We start from the raw sequence: 21213 nt of genomic DNA on the forward strand, positions 1-21213 counted from the left end.
GTGCAGAGGGCCCATAACACCTCTATCAATGACAGTATCCGTGACCTTGCTGGTGCCAGCCGTAATTACACCGAGGTCATTGATAGGGGTTGGGGGGAGACACTAGATGTCCTCCACAATGTCATGTCCATGTGCCAGGACAGTGCAGGACAGCTGAGACATTGATGCAGACGTATGCCAGCAACATCATCAGCTGGAAGTCATTGCAGATGACACACAAGTCACAAACACTCCCGTAGTGGCAGTACCAGCCCCAACAATGTTGGGGCTGGGCTGTCAACAGACTGTCCTAGAAGACCACGTGCACGTGGCTCTGGTCAGTCCCAGCAGGGACATGGGTCCAGTCGACATCCCTCTGCCTCTGATGATAGTACCCAGTCTGGCTTAGTACCCGATACTGTCCATGGCACCCCTGCCGGGCACAGGTACTGTGTCCGTGGCCAGAGACAGTGATCTGTACAGCCTGGCAGGTACAGTCTGTGGCTGTCCCACAACCTCCCATATTTGGCAGCCACATGGTGGAATTGTGTGCATGCAGACACACACACATAAACCAAACACCTAGGGCTGACACATACACACACACATTACATCAACATTGGCCCATGCTGTACTGTTGTCCCTCACACACACACACACACACACACACACACACACACACACACACACACACACACACACATACATGTCAATTGGATGGGTCATTGTTGGGCTCTGGCAAACCAACACAACATCCTGTGCATATGATGAAACTGTGCCACCTCCTGTCATCTGTAACATTGATGCAGGAACAGGCTAACATGGTGCTGATGCACAGGGTGACTTAATAGCAGTGTAGCAATGTTAGCATGTTGTCAACAGTAAAGTGTAATGATATCCTTGTAGGTATATCTGAGCAGGCATGATGCATTAAAGCTATGATTATCATTGTAGTATTGTTTACACCAGTGTTAATTCCAAAAATGTATTGTCCGCCCATGTGCCACTTGGCTGATGTGTGTCGTTCTGGCAGCATGTGTTGGTGAGTGGACAGTACGTGTGTGATGTGTGCAGTACAGATTTGCAGGTGTACATTTGTGAACATGGTGGAGGTGCACTGTCTGCATGTACGTGCATAGTGGACACATGGGAAGGGTGACATGCCCTATATTACACAGTGTTAACACTTCATAGTTTCTATTGTTGGCCAGTATGCATTTTACTACACATATGTTTCAACTTGGGTACACGTGTGTATGACATGGTTTGACACTATGCTGTGGGTGATATTGTTAATATCGGTCATTGGTTTGCATTCTGGTAGTATACACAACCTCAACAGCCTGACTATAACCAATCGTTAGATGATGTCTTGACAACTGACACACAGATGTAGGATACACAGTAGCATTTGGATCCTTCCGGTACTATACTATATTGACCGCCACCCATTCCTGGGACCACTCCTGTTTGGCATGTAGCCCTCTTAGGTACAAGCAAACACACTAGGGATATGTCCGTCCACATCTGGTAATGCATACAGTGGCCTACAATGCAATCTCCGGATGAGACACTTATCCTCCACAAGGGTATCATACAGACAGATACCTGTTGACCAACCCATGCTGTAAAGCTATAAGCCAACTATAGCATAGCCATCCACATTTACTAAACATAGTATCCTGACAGTACCACATAGGTAGTAGCCCACAACATGTAGAAGGGGTACGGATGTGTACATACAGCCACATATTATGTCATCTGTCCTTTGGTATTCACATTTCCAAAGGTATTCTGAAGTCCCTCGGTGTATCACATAAGCAATAAGGGGTCTATATGCATATCCACAAAGTTGTTGTACACCTATAATGAATGTCCATTATTGGCAGACTTTGTTGTGTTTGAACATGTCTGAAATATACCACAGGCATGAACCCTTACTCACACTATTCTATAGAAACTGTCATGGGTGTGTGTGACACAGATGACCTAGGCCACAGATCACTACAGTGGCTGGCCTTGTCACAAACATACATATGTGACCTAAGGACTGAGAAGCAGCAGCACAATCTGTCAAAGGTAACAGATGTATTCATGTAGAAAGCAGGCTTCACACCTATGAACTAATTGAGGTCACATGCACTTATATGTATTTGCCACACAGATATCTGAAGTGCGCAATGCACATACTGTTGTTTTACTGATATGTCATTCAGCAGTAAAAGCAAAACCCACAGCACATTAACCAACAGTGTCACACACACACATACTCAGCAATTGCAGGATTCAAACCCCTATCTAGCTATGCTCTGCTATGCTACTAGAGAGCTACACATTAACACGACGTGCTATTTGCTTGGCTGCGAGTCTTTATTTCCACTGCTCTATCTGTGGGATGCCGACATCATCTGACTTGCCAAAGAGGAATTTACCTCTTTTAATGTGTTTTCCTAGTCTCAAAAAAGGGCACTAGGAAAGGAAATCATACAGAAACACTCAGCAGGATTTAAACCCCCGACCTAACTATGCTATGATACTAGAGAGATACACATTAACATGACTCGCTACGTGCTTTACTGAGAGTTTTCATTTCAACTGCTGTATTTGTGGGATGCTGACATCATCAGACTTGCCAAAGAGGAATTTATCTCTTATAAGGTGTTTTCCTAGTTTCCAAAAAGGGCACTCCTCTCAAAGGAAATCACACACAAACATACACCCCCCACACACACACTCAGCAATTGTAGGATTCAAACCCCTACCTAACTATGTTATGATACTAAAGAGATCCATCTTAATACGACATGCTATATGCTTTATTGGGTGTTTTCATTTCTCCTGCTATATTTGTAGGATGCTGACATCATCAGACTGGACATGGTAATGTGTGTGCACTTTGTTTTATGCAATCCCAGGACTGAACCATGGGGGACAGCAGGTGTTAACAGCTTGAACAGGACTCCACAATTCTTAGCTTGTGTGATCTATCTGTGGACCAATTGCCAATCCATCATATGACAATACATATTTATGTACAGATTGTTGATTTTGTGGATACGACGTGTCTGGGATGTTGGAAAAGAGCTATTCAAAGTCTATGTGGGATGTGTGTAGCTCATTTCAGTGATGTATGTCCTGGGTGGCTGCCTTTCAAACAGTCTAGCAGGTTTGGGAACCATGATCTACCCATGACCAAACCAAAGTTGGTAGGGTTGTAGGTTTGTCGGCTTACAATAGCTCTGTTTATGACTTCAATCATGATGGACTCCATGGCCTTGCAGATCAGACTTCATAGGCTTATAGGACTATAGTTCCCATGGTCTGTTGTGCACCAACACTTGTGGGGTGTGCCATATGTTGCTGTAACCCATTCAACAGTTTCATATCCTGTAGAGAGGGTGAGGCTCAACAGACTGTTCAGGTGCAGGGTCTGTTTGTTCTGCAGTTCACTTATGACACATATAGGAAAACAATGTAATCCAATTGATGCCATGTTTTTAGCTTTGGAAGGAGCTGTTTACCCATTCTACATGTGATCTCTCCTGGTATGATGATAGGGCCTTTTGTCAATAGGAGGTGGGTATGTATGTATGGGCCTGTCTGACAGGATGTTGGCATTGTCAGTCATTTACAGTTGGCCCTGACTCAGGACATATATGAGTGTACATTGCTATTTATGGCATAGCTGAAGGAAGTGTCATGGTTCTGTCTGGACTCCTTCACAGATAATCTTTCCAAAACACCAACAAACTTAAGCACTAAACCCCTGTTATATATTTTACACACTTAACACCCTACTGCTCCTTTTTGATCAGTCAAAAGAGTATTTCATCATAATATCCTGACATGTCCAAAGGTCAGTTTTGTGTGTACTCTCCAGTCCAGCTGGTGAATATGGGAATTTTGAGGCAATGTTACAACTGCCTTATGTGCACAGACAACCCTTTCCTCCTCCCAACAAACTCAGATATATGTGAGAGATGCAACTATATAGACAAACAGGAGGCTGAGCTCTCTTGACCCATGACGGGCACAGTCTATCAGGAGGAGAAGGTAACCACACACACCACAAATCCAGTCTCACATAGACCTATAGCAACAGCAAACCAAACACATAAACACACAAAAACATACTCGGAGGCTCTAAATAAAAATCTGCCTAAGCAGTAGAGACCTCCAAAGCAGACACCCAAACTGCTACCCCACAACAATACCCACATATCACATAGTTCACAAAGTCAGTGTGCCACACAGTCACTTCCCTTAAGGCTAAACAAGACACCTAATACACTTGTAATAGGTGACTCTATTGTCAGACACACTGACGTCCCACTCTCCAGGCTGAACAAGGAGGTCACTGTAAGCTGTCTGTTGGGAGCCAGGATCTGCACATAACACATGCACTCAGGTCATTCCAAAGCAAGTACAAATATGGCTCCGTCATTGTCCATGCTGGTGTGAATGATCTCAGACGTTCCTCCCTGGACTACATGAAAAGAGACATAGAGGAGCTCTCTGATCATGTAGCCCAGGCCGGTATGACCCTGACCTTGTGCAGCATCTTACCCTCACCAAGAATGATGCCACAGTATAAAGACAAAATGATCAATTTTAACAGTTGGCTAATGTATTGGTGTCATTCAAAGGGGATCCAGTGTCTGTCAGCCTGGGATGACATGCTCGACAAGCCATGTTGCTTCACTAGGGACAGCTTGCACCTGTCACCCCTGGGCTTTCGAATACTGGCTAAGGCTCTTGCCACCCCCATCGTGCCTTTTTTAGGCAAGGCTCAAAAGACAAACCCACCTCCATAGGTAATACAAGGTAAAAGAAACTAAGGGTAATGCTGCTCAACGCCAGAAGTCTAAACCTCAAAATGCATGCACTCAAGGCTCTCCTCAGTATAAAGAATATCAATATCTGTGCAGTAACAGACACCTAGTTCAAGGCTCCCGAAAGCACCCCAGCACTACCAGGTTATACCTCATACCATGCTATTTGGCCACAAAACTCGGACTGAACCACAAAAATAGGGGGAGTATCCATATACATCAAAGATACACACACCTCCATGTTAGTAGCACTGCACAAAGCATTGGAGACCATCCATGTGCAATTAACAGTGGGCAAAACTGCCTTTCAGTTTGTAGCCTGCTACAGACCACCCTCCCAAACTCAGGAACCCCACTTGGCTTTCCTGAGAACACTGGAGAATATGAAGGTCTCTCCAAACACCATTATATTGGGTGACTTCAACTACCCAAACATTGACTGGGAATACTACTCAAGCCCCAACACCCTCGCCCAATGGTTCCTAGAATTTATAAACTCAAATGCTATGGAACAACTGGTCACCACCCCCACAAGAGGGGAAAACATATTGGACCTAGTCATCACCAACATGGGGACTCTATGTTCCACACCAGAGGTATACCCCTCATTGGTAAGGTCAGACCATAAATTTATCTCAGTGGACATCCATATCCTGTCCCCACTCCCAGCCATGGTAATCTCGGTGAAGAACTTCTCAAAAGCAAATGTCACACTTCTCAAAACCGAGGTGGTATCCTTCAAAGACCCCGGGCCAGTGGAAAATACAGCTCAAACCGCAGAATCCTTTACAAATGCATTCTATGGACACCTACAGGAATGCTTGGATCGTGCTATCCCAAATAAAACCAAAACTCACTCCTCCAAAGGCAGGGGACCTGTCTGGTGGACCCCAGCCATAAATAAGCTATACAACAAAAGGAGGAGGCTACTACATGATAGAGCACAATCCCAAAAAGGGAAGGCATCTCTGATCAGTAGTAGCAAGAAGCAACGATCACTCATAAAATCATCTAAGGCCAGCTTCGAAAGAAAAATTGCACAAGACACTAAGGACAATCACAAGGCCTTCTTTAGTTATGTCAGGAACCTGGGTGGCAACTCCCAGATATGCTCTGAGTTAGTGCAAAATGACAAAAAATACACTGAGCCCACAGACATTGCCAACATCCTGGCAGACAGGTTCAGTGCAAATTTCTCCCCCCATCCCCCCAAAAGAGCAAATGTCCATCCCAACAGAGTGTAGCCTCCCTGACATCACAGATGAACAGGTAAGAGCTGCCCTCTCCAAAGCAAAAAAACACAGCATCAATGGGACCAGACGGTATCCTGGCCTACATCTTACACGAACTTCATGAAGAACTTAACCCTCACATAAAGTCACTGTTCTATATCAGACTTGCTACAGGATATGTACCTAAGGAATGGTGTACAGCAACAGTGGTCCTGCTCCACAAAGGTGGTGCCACAACAAACCCCGGACACTATCACCCTATAAGCCTGACTAGCCTGGTCTGCAAAGTTATGGAGCGTATCATCATGGAACTCATAAACAAAGACATCGGGAACCTCCAGACACTGGATCCTACCCAATTCAGCTTTGTTAAGGGCAGATCTTGCCTCTTGAACCTGGTTGACTTCTTTGAAACAGTTACCAGGGCCATAGATGTAGGGAAGGTAGTCCACACAGCCTACCTGGACCTCACAAAACCCTTGACACAATACCCCACTCAGGCATCATAAATAAGCTCACCAGCTTAGATATCAACACATATGTCACAAGATTGATTGCAAACTGGATCAGGGATAGCACCCACATGGTCGAAATTGCAGGTGCCATGTCAGACTCTACACCAGTTACAAGTGCCATCCCACAAGGCTCAGTCCTGGGACCTCTCTTGTTTAGTATATATTTCTCTGAGGTACAGGCTAACACGGGAGGACTATGGCTGACCAAGTCCGCAGATGACTGCAAACTGGGTGCCATAATCAACTCTCCAGCTGACACAAGCATCCTCCAAAAAGGTCTCACAGAGATGGATAACTGGTGCCAGAGCCATGGCCTAAAGCCAAATGCCATAAAATGCATAGTCATCCCCTTTGGGAAAAACAAATTGCCCACAAATTACCACATAGGTGGTAATCCATTAAGTACAGAAGAAGTAATTAGGGATTTGGGGACTCAAGTAGATAGTAATCTCTCCTTTGAAAATCACATTTCCAAAGTGGTTAGAAAGACCTTCTATATAGCCCACCTTACCCTGAAAGGTTTCACATTTAGATCAAGAGAGGTCATTGTGCCCCTCTACTCATCAGGCCCATAATTGAATACAATGCCCCATTTGGGATGCACCTTACCCGACACCTGCAGCAACTGTAATGGCCCCAAAAGTACCTCACCAAGTGGATCAAGGAACTCACACAGATGCCCTACGCAGTTCAGCTAAAGTAACTCCAGCTCTACTCAGTTGCTTACCGCCTACTCAGATGCGATCTGTGCCTGACGTATAAAGCCATGTCCAACCCAGAATTAATGGACATGTTCCACCTCAGGATATCCGAATCCCTTACAGCTACATGCTCCAGAGACTTAAACCTCAGCACAGAAATTAATAGGACATGCTGGGGAGGCTTCTACATGATAGAGACAGATTCATATCCCAGAGGCTCCCCTCACTCTGGAACGAAATCCGAGTCCAAGTTAGGCAGAGCCCCTCACTGACCCTCTTCAAGAGAAATCTTGATGAGTGGATGGGAGATCGTAAGTTTACCCCTGGGATCTCTTCTGGGTCCCTGCTAGACAGAGGCACAATAAACTAACCGTAAAAGGGCTATCTTGTGTGACCTACTATTCAAAGGCACAGTCTACTAATCTAAAAGGGTGGCGAAAGCCAAACACACTCTGGCTAGGCTTATAAATGCCCTAGGGCAGATAGCCTAGTATCAACCTATGATAATGTTTGGAGTGCACATTGTTTATTGATGATACTCATTGCAGGTTTTTATCTTCTTTGCTTTCCCACTTTCTATGAACAACCTAAGTATCTATAGTACATATTTGATTATGACAGGGTTCCAATATATTATATATGTGTCTGTTGTCATATAACTGTGTGCACAAGGCAGGATTGGTGAATAGTGAGAGGTTCCTGGGTTAACACATGCAACTGTCAGATATGTGTGGCCCACTGCTGTACTCAGACATGGCCAAAGTGTGTGAGCATGCCCAGTTTGGCCTTTCAGTGTTTTGTTAAGTGTTTTGATGCCTGACATCTGTCTCATTTATTCGTGTGTGAGCATGCCCAGTGTGACCTTTCAGTATGTTGCTGTCTGAAGTCCACTACATTTGTTAACGTGTGTGAACATGCCCAGTATTAACATTTATACTATATGTGTGCTGAAAATCAAGTTATATTTTTATTGCAGGGCTCACCTTTGTGTCATAACTTGACAGGGATTATGCTGTGCCTGCAGGGTTTCCATGAGACACTTTCATAGACTTATCAACATTTCTTCATACAGACTGACCATTGAAATGCTGTCATGGTTTAGTGGTTCAGTACTGTGACTATAGTGCATGGTATCCTGGGTTCGAGGCCTGTCACTGCTTTATATTTTCATACTGGGCAGACCAGACTGCTTAAGGAGCAGTAAAGCAAATATGAGCATGTTTACCTGCTTTTGCTCAACTATGCCCAACTTTGACCAAGCTTGCCCAACATTACTCAATGTTAACCAACATTGCTCAACATTGCCCAAAGTTGTGGTAGTTAGTGTGTGCAATTTTGTTTACATATACTAAATATTGGTAAAAGCTGTTTAGCACTGCATTATATTGCTTAAAACATGGCAATCATGCCTCAGGTGGTGCTGCAGGGCTGCCTATGTCAGATGCACACTCCCTATACATGTTTGAAAACAGGTAGTGTCAAGTTAGGCATCCCTTTTACTATATGTGTGAGTCAGAGAGAGGTATCATTTCCAGGGTTCCTACTGAGCCAGTGTATGTGCTATGCATTGCCTCTTTGCCAAGGACAAAGCATACTGGGCATGCCTCCTTCTGCCTATTGGGGCAGGCTCAGGTTGTTCCTCCTCCGAGTCACGCTCTGCATGTGATGGCCTTGGCAATGGTGGGGGGCTGTTTGGCCCTGCCCTATGCTGCTCCTGCTGCAGCTGTTTTTGCAGGATCATATTATGTAGCATAGCACATACCATGACAATTTGGGTACATGTAGTTGGTGAGTACTGCAAGGCTCCACCAGATGTGTCCAGGCACCAGAACCATGACTTGAGCAGCCCAAACACATGCTCAATTACATTTCGTGTTTGTGCGTGTGCCTCATTATGGCATTCCTGTTCAGGTGTGTGTGCATTTCTGATGGGTGTCATCAGCCACGGCTCCAGTGCATATCCAGCATCCCCCACTAGGTGACCATGAGGGATGTCCCCATTGGCAAATGTCTGGTACAGCTGTGTCAGATGCCAGATATGGGAATCTTGGTAGCTTCCAGGGTAGCCAGCACACACATTCAGTATTATGCCTTGGGCATCACACATGACCTGGCAGTTGATGGAAGGGAAGCCCTTGCGGTTAAAGTAGAACCTATCCCGCTCACCGGCTGGTGCTTTGATGCATATGTGCGTGCAGTCTATTGCACCCACTACCTCAGGGTATTCCACTATTCGCTGGAAAAGACTTATATTGCTGGCCAATACCTCACAGGAATTGGGGAAATATACATGATCACTGACATGTGCTGACATGGCATCCAGGAACTAGTGCAGTACCCTGGATGCTGATGCCTGTGATATCCCCATCATATCACCAGTTGGTCTCTGTAAGGTACCTGTTGCTAGTATTCTTAGGCCAACACATACCTTGATTTCCACTGGGATGGGTTCCCCTCTGTTGGTTCTGTGTGTGAGGCGTGGCCTGCACAGCTCAACAATTTGCTGCATGAGGTCTATGTCCACTATATAGCGCTCCACTATCTCCAGCTCATGTAGCCCCTGATAGGTTACCCTGGGCCTGTACACTCTTCTCCGTCTCCTCACTTGTGGGTTATTCAGCAGCATTCGCATTGTCACCACCCTCAGCATGTTGCATATGTCGCCTTATAACAGCAATGACAGCCCTTAACATTTTTTGTCTCAGTAAAGCTTTTTAAGTTTTCACTTCTCTTAGTTTACTGCAGTGTTGCAGTGTTTCTGAGGAAAACATGGTGGAAAGTTCTTTGCAGAGTTTTAAGTGCTGGGCTGGGCTACTTTACTGCCTGTGTAATTGCCTGATTCTGATTATTTTCACCTGCTAGCTCTGTTAGTTCTCCCTGGTTAACTTCTTACAATTTGTTGTGCTTCCTTTTCTCTTTCTGTTTCCACAAGGTGGGCAGCGCTGTGCACACAAGTGCAAACACGCACACACCAGCTCACACGCACGCACACATGATTACACGGATTAACATTTGCTAATTCTTGACTACTAAAATACGAGTTCATCAAGAACCCACTGGCTAGGTGATACAACGAGAGAGAGACTGATATATAAGAATAAAAAAAATGAATTTATTACAAGTAAAAACAGTTGAGCGCTTTCATCTAATACAACTTAGACTTCACCAGAACCACATGTATAATGTTGCACACAATTTAAATAAGGTAACAGAACATTTCAAATAATTAACCCACCAAGCCCATGAACAGGTCTCTTCAAGCAAATAAAAGTTCCATAACATACTGTCAAAATACAAGTTCAACTCATTCAAAACACTAGATGCTATAAAACCTAACTCATACGTACGAATAACATTTAGATAGCTACTTATAACAATATATATTGCATAAATGAATAAAAACTTTTTGTTTAATTTTCCTTTAAAACTAGTGGGTCACACCTTAGCTTGCAATATAGGTTTTATTGAAATATATTCATTAATACCTGATGGTGCCGTGGCATTTAACAGAATCTGCCACCAACTTCCTTCTCACCCAAAATATACTTTATACTCCCACCTCTATTAGATGCATTCACTACCTCTAGTATTGCAAACTTAAATGTTGTGCATCTTGTACTATCCCTTACATGCCTATACAAGGCATTATTGTCATCCTTCCTCTTTATGGCATATAAATGTTCATATATTCTGTCTTTAAATCATCTCCCTGTTTGCCCACATAAAAACTAGGACATGATGTACATAGGACAAAATATATGACATTTTTGGTATTACAATTGCCATGACAAAACTAAATTACATTTTTACTAATATTGCCCACCTGTATACATGTGTCCTCCAAAATTGCCCCACACTGCTTGCAATGCCCACATTTCCTAGTACCAACCTTACGTCCTTTAAGACTTAAACCATTCCTTTCAAATCTCTTTTTTAGATTGTTACCTACACTATTGACAAATCTAGGTGCATTCCCAACAATGGAGAATAGTGTCTCGTCACTCCTTTTTGTCATGGCAATTGTAATACCAAAAATGTCATATATTTTGCCCTATGTACATGTTCTGTTACCTTATTTAAATTGTGTGCAACATTATACATGTGGTTCTGATGAAGTCTAAGTTGTATTAGATGAAAGCGCTCAACCGTTTTTACTTGTAATAAATTCAGGTTTTTTTATTCTTACATATCAGCCTCCCTCACGTTGTATCACCTAGCCAGTGGGTTCTTGGTGAACTCGTATTTTAGTAGTCTTGTTTTTGGTGGATTCGAGTTTGTTTACATTGTGTACTTGCTAATTCTTGCTTAAACGCGTGCACACAGGCGCATATGCGCTTACACACATTTCAACAACCTTACACATGCTTACTCTGGCTTAAACGCACACACACAGGCACACACACTTGCACACAGTCTTACTCGAATATGCAGGCGCGCACCCTCACGCGAACACGTTGCAAGCACTTCAACAAGAAACTTTAGTGTTATCCACGGCATACACCTTCAATTTCTTGCCTTTAGCTAGGATACCTGTTGACACACCTCTTCCAGTGATGAGTAACTGACAACAAACACATGCCACTCTGCTCCAATGAGCTTACATTCTTTCATACATACCCCCCTTATGATGTCACCTATCTTCTATTCTGATACTCCCCTTATCCTACTCATACACTCCACTGACTGTGCTCATTTGCTATGCAAAATTGGGATTCACAATCCTTACCCTCATTTGCATAGGATTGCCTACTAATGCTTGGTTACATCTCTTAGACTGAACTTCCCCCCCTTAGCAACCTCTACTTGGTAGCCATGTTGTCTTCAGCCTGCCATTCTCTTGCATTGTAAATTAAGATTTTCAATAAAATCCCCATATTTGTGGCTTTTAATTATTTGTTTTCTGTTTTTTAAAGTGCAGCAGGTTTGCGTGGTGCTGCACTACGCTTAAACTTCGGAGATTGAGATAAAAAAAAAATTTTTTTTTTTATTTTGCAACGGGGAACATTGCCAGTGGCCATATTTTTGGCCATTGGCATGCTTCCTCAACTGGATGCATCCTTTTTTTGAAGCTGTCATGGCTCAATTTTGCTATTTGCAGAACGGTACTCAGTTGTCAACGGAGTGCATTTCTGCAAATAACACTACTTTTACTGGGACAGGTTCGGGTTTCCTGGATTGCAAATTTACCTCATTTGCATAGCTTTCGCCAGCAAATGAGGTAATTTGCATAACCTAGCCCTGTCCGTGTAAGAGTCATTTTAGGAGCTCTCTTGCACGACCCTACCAGCTGTTCCTGGATCACTCGGCGGACATGTTGGCTGCATGGAGTCTTACTCTAAACTTAAACTCCGTGCAAGCCTTCGTGAATCCGGCCCATGGTTTGTTTAATATTTTGGAAATAAAAAAAATACATTCTTTATCTAAGTTGGACATTTCTTGCTGTGGCTATTAAAACTATTACAAGAAATTGGAAGAATCCATCAGAACCAAAATTTGAAGAATTTCTTATCTTCTTGAAAGATGAAGCAATTAAAAAAACAACAGCTAAGAAGAATAGAATATTCCCTAATCTTAAAACAATATTTGGTCGAAAGAATTAGTCCTCATTGACACTTTTTCATCTTAAATATGCTTAGGTTAATTTGCTCTTGAAACCTCATTCAATGTGGGTGTTATTTATCTATAATCTGGCCTCAGACTTTTTGTATATAGTTAATTATTTCATTTATTTGCAATCTGTATTGTTATATTTAACTAATGTATCATATTTAAAAGCTTAAGACATCATGTAGCCATTTCAAAAAAATAATAAAATACTTTGAGGGGAAAAAAGCATAAAATAAACAAATGTGAGTATTTTGTGACAAAATCACTTAAAACAGTACAAATAGCAATTTTATCAGTAAAAGCTTTTTGCAGTGGTAATAGTCAGTGCATTCATAGTTTTTCCATAAATGTTATATTATGCAATGATAGTTTTTTACTATTCAAAAATGTGTACACTTATTGGTCAGCCCAACCAGTGTGACTGCTGTAAATTGAGCTTATACCAATAGAAAAAAAAATCAGGTTGCTGAAGTACCATTGAGTGGCCAGACTTTCTTCTAGAAATGGAGGCATACAGCTCAACTATCAGCTTTTTATATTTATAAGAGAAACATTTACAACCAGCCTATATTTTGAGGCTTTTTCCCGTGTCATTTAAGGCTTTGTCCACATTTCTTGAGCTAAGAGGTCAGGATCTAGGTATGTATGGAGTGCAGTGTAAATACAAAGAAAACCAGGTGCATTCTGCAAAGCTAAAGCAACATGCATGATTTTTCTTGTATTTCACCCCTGTCTCTCTCTTACCTCTAAACTACTTGGATCTTTTTTTTTTAAACATAATGGAGATCTTCCTTTCTCAGTTGCTGTTGTTTTCAATATCCCTGATGTACTGGGCAATCATGGGCACATATTTTATTTTTATTTTATTCATTTATTGACATTTGTTAAATGGGTTGGTCCAACTGGGCTTGAGGCCCATTTTCAGTGGAGACCTAAGGAGAAAAACTCCATTCACAAACAGATTTCAGTAAATTTCCATTCACAAACAGTTTACAGTAAATAAAAATATCTGACACAAAAAGAATTACACAAAATTTGTTATATAGCAAGTAGAAGAAATAAAGTAGAATGCATGCAGAAAGCAATATACACATAATATATTTACATAGAAGTATATATTTACATAGATTTTTTTTCCATCATTGATTGATTAAATTTCACCCACATATATAGGGTACTAGATGAAAGGTGAGAGAATTATTAGATATGAATATGGGAAGTAGAGATCTTAAGTTGGGTATTGACATGGGCAAGTTTTGGAGTTGAATAGATGACGTTTTAGTTCATTTTTAAAGAGTGATGGGTGGATAATAGAACATATGTCTAAAGGAAGTTTGATCCAAGCTTGGGCAACAGATTATTACGTTTGCCTACTGTTTTCTTAGGTTGGTAGATGTCAAGTAGTTGCTGGTTTGAGGTACGGAGGGTCTGAAATGGACATAAGTCCCATATGTATGCTCAGTACATCAACAGACATGGAAGAATGAGGAAACAATTTAGAGAGAGAGAGAGAGAGACACTGTGGCTCCATTTTACAAAGACATTATTTAGGAAAAGTAAGCAGATTCTTTCTTAAATAATGTAATTGTATAATAGCAATAACAGATGACAGGGTGTGGGTATATGAGGCTTTTTCCAATGATTGGCTTTATTTAATCACACAACCTTCACCCTTGGGATCAAGCCATGCCAGCCATGGGCAAATCCTCAATATACCCATACCCAGTCATCGATATTGCTTAATTATGATGTATACAAACCCAAAATTGCAATTTTTGCTACAGTTTTACAAATAAATTATCATGTCTTGGAAACTTTTCAGCCAAGACATGCATTGCTAGAACATTTTTGGTAACCAGACACATAAGAAGAAATTCCTCTACGAGTGCATGCTTGCTGAGATAGTAACAGACATATGAAAACATATGCTTAACTGTATAATTATCAAGATAAATAACTCTGAATATCTTTCAAGATGTGCAACTTACAGCGTAACTATCAAAGCTAATTTTCTTTGACAACATCTGTTTCACATGATGTCATGTAAGCATTTGCAGTCACTTGATTTTTGAAGAATTAAATACATATGGAAATATTGTTTGTTTTTGTAATTACTGACAAATAACTAGTGATATCTTAAATATCTTATGTAAATGAACATTGACAATGAAATGTCCTGTCTCCTGCCATGGAATATTATTTCACATCAATCAATAACATGTAGGACTCAACTTTATGAAAATATTAGCATAACTATGAAAATATGAATGGTAAGTGACAAACCATGACTAATTTCTCTACTTCAGAACATCCTAGACTAACAATTTTATTAAACTTTTAAATAACTCCTTACCCTTTCTAATACTGCCTATTATTAGCTGGTAAGACACTCAGTTGAAGAAACAAGATGTAATAAATGTTTGGATGCCATAAGGAAATATGGGTGTGACGAGGAAGCCTACAAAAAGGTACTATAAGCTTGAATGAGTTAAACGGATTCATAGGCCAAAAAAATGCAAAACACGTTACTAAACATTTTACACATAATGTTCAGTTGGATGACAGTAGACCAAAATACATTGTACAGATATATGAATTGTTAATGTATATATTTATAATAAGATAAATGTTGATATGCTTTGCTAAAATGTGTTTATGTCTTTTAATAGTGATAAATGATAATGTAAAAATTAGCATCAAACTGCGGTGGTGGTGCTGCAGTAGCGTTGTCGTCTCACAGTAAGATGTTGTCCCATTCGATTCTCAGCTAGAGCTTCTTCTGTGTGGAGATATGCATGAATGGGCATACCTTCGTTGAAGGTTGGGTGTCAGAGCTGGCAATTCGGCACATAAAAATGTGCTGCCAATCATTAGCGGACCGGAGTTCCGCTGTGGCGACCTGTAACCAGGAAAAGCCAAAAGACACAACAACAACATGATTAATTTAATACTGAGCTATAGAGTAATGGCAGGCAATGTTTCTTTTTAGATAATTCTGGAATTATGAATCAGGTTCAACTGTATTACTATCAAGCCTAGAAATACATTTAGTGAGAGCTATATTGAGTTAAGCTGCAGAGTGGTGGGATACATTCATAATATCAAAAGACAAAACACTGACAATGCAAATATTGACCTCATAAGGTTGAAATGCAAAATCTCAAATGATCTAAAAATAAATGTCCCCTGCACCTCTTATTATGTAAAATAAATACAAGCACTGTAGAGAGGACTAAAGTCTTCCCATTATGCTGTGTGGCTATGTGTGGCTTGAAATTTTAAACAGCATAATGCGTTTACTAAGTTTCAATGGCTGGGAAGGCAGGTGATATGCTAACTGCTTAATGTTTTGTAAATTCAGTTAAGGTATACTGACTATTCATAATCATTTATGACACATAATCACAACCAAACTTTCTTAGCTATAATTTATTATCACTTCATCTTAGATCAGTAAACAGCAAGGAATTTCACCCTAATCCTTTGGACTCTTCCTATCTCATAATAACTGAGAGAGAGAGAGAGAGAGAGAGAGACAGAGACAGAGAGAAAAATGTATTCAGATGATACTCAGTAAAATAACTCACCTTTTTGCATATAAACAGCATGGACAAGTGTGAGAATGGACAGACAGTTTCTTCTTAGAAACTTCAGAAATATAACTCCACATTTGCAAAATACCATAAAAATGTGGTAGGTTTGATTTATATTGCAAATAATGAAACATGACAGATCATTGAGCACACAATAGTCACTAAATACAGTATTTAATTCATTCCCTCCAACAGAGCTCTGCAAGTTTGCATTTTAAATTACAATGTGTGGAGCCTAAGCTTTTTGATAAACTCAAATTATGTCTTCACATTTCAAACTTCTTTCCATATCTCTGGAGCCACAGGGATTACTAAGGTAGTGTAAATGGCAAACTCTTTAGCACAAACTATTTTTATAGTGGCATATTCTTTGGGTTCTAAGTCCTAGTATGGATTTTTTAAAAGTCAAAGTAAAGGCAACAGCTATTAAGTTTGTAATATTTTGTAAATAACATAATTTCTCAGCAACCATTCAAGTTACACACACACACTGTCAGCAGCATTTTATTAATCTGGACAAGAGCTTTTGCATGAGGCTAACCTGTTCTGTCTCTGTTACTTGGTTGCTGAGATCTTAAAAAAAATATAACATTTATGACAATATAAATCAGTATTATATTAGCAACAATTAATATCTCTTTACCTGCACTACACAGAGGTCAAATATCAATACCTGCACTACACAGAGGTCAAATATCAATACAGTTTTGATTGCCATTGTGTGAGATTTAATAAGAAATATTTTAATACTTTATGTATAGCTTTGTTTTGGAATTATTAATGCAACTATGAACAAACTATATTTGATGCCTAGAGGCATCAGTAGGATGTAACTGCCAAATCGCCTGGAGGTGTCACTCGGCTGTAATGATTTAAAGGTTTGTAAAATATTCTTGAAGAGTTTAGTTTCCCTCTGTAGAATCATTGCCATCAAATACAAGTATTAATTGTATGAGTAGTCCATTGTTAACACCAGACAACAAACATAAATTGGGGGCACAGCTATCTCTTCCAATACATATATCGATATCTGTGCACTAACAAAAACCTGGTTCAAGGCTCCCGAGAGCACCTCAGCACTATCAGGTTATACCTCATACCATGCTTTTCGGCCCCAAAACTTGGACCGAACCACAAAAGGAGGGGGAGTATCAATATTCGTCAAAGATGCCCACACCTCCAGGTTAGTGGCACAGCACGAAGCATTAGAGACTATCCATGTGCGACTAACAGTGGGTAAAACTGCCTTCCAGTTTATAGCCTGCTACAGACCACCCTCCCAAACCCAGGAACCCTACTCAGCCTTCTTGAGAACACTGAAAAATATGAAGGTCTCTCCAAACACCATTATATTGGGTGACTTCAACTACCCAAACATAGACTGGGAGCATTACTCTAGCTCCAACACCCTAGCCCAAAGGTTCCTAGAATTTATAAACTCAAATGCTATGGAACAACTTGTTACCACTCCCAAAAGAGGGGAAAACATACTGGACCTGATCATCACCAACATGGGGACTCTATGCTCCAGACTAGAAGTGTATCCCTCATTGGTAAGATCAGACCATAAACTAATCTCACTGGATATTCACATCCCGACCCCACCTCCTGCCCAGAAAACCACAGTGAAAATTTTCTCTAAAGCAAATTTCACACTTCTCAAAACCGAGGTGGAATCCTTCAAAGCTCCCGAGCCTGTGGAAAATATGGCCCAGACCGCAGAATCCTTTATATACGCATTCTATGAACACCTTCAGAAATGCATGGATCATGCAATCCCAAATAAAACCAAAACCCAATCCTCCAAAGGCAGACGTCCTGTCTGGTGGACCCCAGCCATAAACAAACTATACAACAGAAGGAGGAAGCTACTACATGATAGAGCAAACTCCCAAAAAGGGAAGGCATCTCTGATCAGTATTAGCAAAAAACTACGGGCACTCATAAAATCACCTAAGTCCAGCTTTGAGAGAAAAATTGCACAGGACACTAAGGATAATCACAAGGCTTTCTTTAGTTATGTTAGGAACCTGGGTGGAAATTCCCAGATATGCTCAGAATTAGTCCAAAATGACAAAAAATACATCGAACCCACAGACATTGCCAACATCCTAGCTGACAGGTTCAGCGCAAACTCCCCCCCCCTCCCCACCAAAAGGGCAAATATCTATCCCAGCAGAGTGCTGCCCCCCTGACATCTCAGATGCTCAGGTAAGAGCCGCACTCTCCAAAGCAAAAAACACAGCATCAATGGGACCAAACTGTGTCCCGGGCTGCATCCTACATGAACTCCAAGAAGAGCTAAACCCAAACATAAAACTACTGTTCACTCTCAGCCTTACTACAGGATATGTACCCAAAGAGTGGCATACAGCAACAGTGGTCCCTCTCCATAAAGGTGGTGCCTCAACGGATCCTGGAAACTATAGCCCCATAAGCCTGACTAGCTTGGTCTGCAAAGCTATGGAAAGGATCATCATGAACCTCATAAATAAAGATAATGGGGATCTACAGACACTGGATCCTACCCAGTTCGGCTTTGTTAAGGGCAGATCCTGCCTCTTAAACCTGGTCGATTTCTTTGAAACAGTCACCAAGGCCATTGACGAGGGAAAGGTGGTCCACAAAGCCTACCTGGACCTCGCAAAAGCCTTCGATACAATACCCCACTCAGGCATTACAGATAAGCTCACCAGCTTAAATATAAACCCCTATGTCACTAGATGGGTTGCAAACTGGCTCAAGGACAGAACCCACATGGTTAGAATTGCTGGAGCCATGTCAGACTCCAAACCAGTTACAAGTGGTGTCCCACAAGGCTCAGTCCTGGGACCTCTCTTGTTCGGTATATATTTCTCGGAGGTACAGGCCAACACGGAAGGACTGTGGCTGACCAAGTTTGCAGATGACTGCAAACTGGGTGCCATAATCGACCCTCCAGCCGATGCAAGCATCCTCTAAAAGGGCCTCATAGAAGCAGACAACTGGTGCCAGAGCCATGGCCTCAAGCTAAACATCAAAAAGTGTATAGTCATCCCCTTTGGCAAAAACAAAGTGCCTACAAATTACCACATAGGTGGTAATCCATTAAGTACAGAAGAAGTAATTAGGGACCTGGGGACCCAAGTTGATAGCAATCTCTCATTTGACAACCATGTGGCCAAAGTGGTTAGAAAATCATTTTATATAGCCCACATAATCATGAAGGGATTCACATCTAGATCAGGGGAGGTCATCGTGCCTCTTTACTCATCCCTCATCAGGCCCATAATTGAGTACAATGCTCCTTTTGGGATGTACCTTACCAGACACCTGCAGCAACTGGAAAGACCCCAAAAGTACCTCACCAAGAGGATCAAAGGGCTCAAACAGATGCCATATGCTGCCCGGTTAAAGAAACTCCAGCTCTACTCAGTGGCATACCGCCTGCTCAGAGGCGATCTGTGCCTGACATATAAAGCCATGTCCAACCTGGAATTAATGGACATGCTGCACCTCAGAAAATCCAAATCCCATCGAGCTATGTGCTCGAGAGACTTGAACCTCAGCACTGAAATAAATAGGACATGCTGGAGGGACAGATTCATAACCCAGAGGCTCCCTTCACTCTGGAATAAAATCCCAGTCCAGGTTAGGCAGAGTCCCTCATTGACTCTCTTCAAGAAGAATCTTGATGAGTGGATATGAGATCGTAGGTTTACCCCAGGTATCACTTCTGTGTCACTGTTAGACAGAGGCACAGTATACTAGCCTCAAAAAAGGGCAGAGCAAAATTAATTTAAAATGGGTGGGAAAAGCCAAACATACTATGGCTAGGCTTATAAATGCCCTAGGGCAGATAGCCTAGTATGAACCTATGAACCTATTATAAGAAACTGTTGGCTAGTGAATAATAAATCAATGCAGCCAGTTAATTGTTGACAGTCTTTAAGACTCCTTTCCATAAAGACAAAAGCAGACTGCAAGTCATGAACAAGCATTAAAATAAGTGGATGCAATAAAACACAATGTGCACTGCAATAATGTCCACTATCTGTTCACCATACAATTCCAACTCAAGTGACAGCAGTTCCTACCCTTAGAATGGCATTATCCTTTATGAAAGAAAATGAAAAAACTGGGCAGCATTCATTTGTGGCCTGTAAAGAAAATATGTTAAAGTATGATACATAAAAATTTCCAAACAAAACATAGTAAGGATGGAGTATCAAACTTCATTTTTTCCCCTCTGGAAATCTGTGACATATGATGTGTATTTGAAGTGCTGCAGTTAGACCATTTCATGTAAAAGAAATTGTTGCATAAACCCTTGTGAATATGATTCTACATCATATAAGAAGCTATATCTATGGTGCTATTTCAAATTATTCAGTTCTAGCTTATTTAGGAAGCCTTTAATCATTTTTGGATTATAATGCTTAAAAGTTACACAAAAATATCTAACCATGAAGGGATCATGTAGTTCTGTGTATTTTATTTGTTACATATAATGGAAGAAATTTTGTAAGACCATCACCTTGATAAAGGGTATTTGTGATGTCAAATCAAGCTTATCATTTGGTTAGTCTTTTCTTATACCACTAATGACTAGAGTATATGTTCTTCACTGTTCTTCTAATGAGAGTAGGCATTCTTGTAGATATTGGCATGAGTATCCAATTAGATTACATGTGTTAGTATTTTAGGCAGTTGCCAAGGAATAAGACGTTGCTGTCATATCCTCGTAAACAAAATTCTTGATTTTTAGTGAGATT

This window comes from Protopterus annectens, chromosome 5.part1 (assembly GCF_019279795.1).
Source record: "Protopterus annectens isolate FY-2018-M chromosome 5.part1, PAN1.0, whole genome shotgun sequence".
Taxonomy (NCBI): Eukaryota; Metazoa; Chordata; order Ceratodontiformes; family Protopteridae; genus Protopterus; species Protopterus annectens.